Raw genomic sequence first — 2,232 nt, forward strand, 5'->3', positions numbered from 1 at the left:
TGAAATTATTATAAACTGCTAAACTATTTACAATTATAAAAATTTGTTGTAACAGTCACCATAGAGGATATATGGATATCTGATATCTAAAACTGATCCATGACTATAGAATATAGATCAGTCTAACTTCAATACAATTCGGTATTAATATATATATATATATATATATATTTAAATTATATCAATTAGTCTACAACAACAATATCTATTCAATATCAAACTATCTAACAATATATTCAAACAGTCTGTCTAGCTGCTGGACAGATTAAATATCTAATATCAAAGTAATAATATATCAATTCAATATATTTCTGTCTCAATGTCCGATATATGACAGCCGTTTTCTTTTCGCTATATATACTATATAGACTATATATATCCAAATAATATAGAGAAGATTTTATTGATTGGCTGGGTGAAACAATTTGATATTATTGATATAATATCCACAGCTGATATAGCAGTAATCAATATTTATAATATATTATAGTACTATTTATTAGATATCGATATGAAGTATACAGTGACTTTTACAAATAAAATCAATAGATTTGTCTGCTATATAGTATAGATATTGTTAAATTCTGCAACTAATTTCAGAATCTAGAGATTTTCTTAGTTTTATATTTAGTAATTATTCTGTATAAATAAACAGTATTCACTATGTCGAATTTTTTTCAATTTCTGTTTCAATACTATCCGATTATTCTCTGTAAAAAATGGCAGAGATACTATAAACAAAGATTTTTAGATCCATTTTCGAAATTGAATATCGATAGTAGTTAGTGATAGAATATATAGTACAAACTAGATATTTTATACTTTCTAGATTAATAGTCGAAAATATATATTATTAAAAAGGAATATAGTCAGTAGAAATCTTTATATTGTTAAAAATAGAAAGAACTATAATAAAAGTATTGATTTTTTTCAACAAGTTTAGATTTACTATCAGAATATTGGAAAGAATTTACTATAGTATTATCCAACAATAAAAAAATGATAATAGTAAAAAGTTTTGACAATTCTAATACTAATTCTCTATTAATAAATATACTAATCAGTGTTGCTAAACAATATTTCCGATGAAAATAGTGTATTCACAACTATTTTTTATACAAAACCGATAAAAGAAAACATATTATTTTTATTTGGAAACAGTTTCAATAGATTTCCAATACTTGCTGATGCTAGATAAAGATCTTTCGGTAGTTTATATTGCCAATAGTTCAAATTGTAATATAGTAGTAATAAGAAGAAGGGGAAGAATAATAATAATAATAATAGAATTTCGCTTATATTTGCCAGAACTAATCCCCAGATTGACAGCAGAATTTACAGAGCGGCTAAGAAATATATATATATGTATATATATATCAAGAAATAGTTATATAATGCAGTATTCTCTTTCTCCACAACAAAATTTAGAATTTTCATTATTCTTTATAAATTTTTCTGGCTAATATATTTATTTTATTTACTGTTCTATTGACAATAGCTGTAAATTTTGTTTTGGTTGGTAGAGATATTTATTGAGATTACAAAATCTTTTGAAATTCTCTATTCCACAAAAAAAAAAAAACAAAGATTTTTCTAACAAACCGATCGACCAGTAGTTTCATAAAATATATTCTAAAACAAGTACCAAGATAGAATTTATACCGGTTGTACTAATCTACAATATAGATATCTATAGAAAAAAATATATTCCCTATAAATAGCAATCCGGGAATATAAGAATATTATACTATACCGATAATATCTTTAGTAAAAAATATATAGACAACAAAATATAGTATATATATTGCATATTTCTTTATATATTTGTTCTACAAACAATAGGTTGAATTGCTATCGGAATCTCTATTTAGTATCTATTTACATCAATACAATTAATCAGATAGAGAAATTACCAGAATAATTTTACCATACTGAAGTTATACCAGTCTACTATTGTTGGTATACTATAGATGAATATATAGCAGAAAAATCTATTTAGTAAAATTTGAGAATAGAATATATATATTCTGAAAATTATATCAGTCTAGTATTTTTTCAATTTTTTGATTACTAATTGATACAAATAAGTTAATAATATAATTTCCGGCCGAGTGGTTAACCCCATCTAAAATCGCGTCTTTATCCCATCTCTTCTTATTCAATTATCTACTATGCCATCAATTTGCACTGGATCTTCGCCGAAATCTACCAATTAAGAGAGTAAAATCCTAT

Source organism: Penicillium citrinum (assembly GCF_028827155.1).
Source record: "Penicillium citrinum strain IBT 23319 chromosome Unknown utg000002l:1.0-3833315.0:1.0-3834789.0, whole genome shotgun sequence".
Taxonomy (NCBI): Eukaryota; Fungi; Ascomycota; class Eurotiomycetes; order Eurotiales; family Aspergillaceae; genus Penicillium; species Penicillium citrinum.